A 561-nucleotide genomic window follows, 5' to 3' on the forward strand; every position below is an offset into this window, starting at 1 on the left:
GGGTTCAAACTCCCTTCTAATAGGTGAGGTCCAACACATAAAATATTTAATGAAATGAGAGGTAAATTGTGTAGTTAAGGTTCGAATTCAGGACGTCTGTCCTGGTTTTGATACCATGTTGAATCACCAATTATCCTAAAAGCTTGAGGTGTGTTTGGCATTGCGATTTTGTAGACAAAAGTGAGATTTTAAACCAAATCGCAAAAAACTGAATCGTTTGAGATTGCGTTTTTAAAAAATTACGATTTAAAAGCACATATTTTATGTGTCTTCAAATCGCAGGTAATGGGGTGCTTTTTCAAAACGCACAAATTTTAAAGGCTAATATGTAATTTTGAAGGCCAAACTGCGATTTTACCAAACGATTAACTATATTTTTATAAATCACGTTTTCGAATAGTACATTTTAAAATCGCTATTTTTAAATCATACTTTTTAAAATTTCAAATCCAAACGAACCTTTGGCTAATAGGAATAAGTAAATTTAACAATTTAAATTTAAAATTATGAATCTGGTTATGTTATATCAACCCTTCACTTTTATGATTGAGTATTATTGGA

This window comes from Alnus glutinosa, chromosome 13, assembly GCF_958979055.1.
Source record: "Alnus glutinosa chromosome 13, dhAlnGlut1.1, whole genome shotgun sequence".
Taxonomy (NCBI): Eukaryota; Viridiplantae; Streptophyta; class Magnoliopsida; order Fagales; family Betulaceae; genus Alnus; species Alnus glutinosa.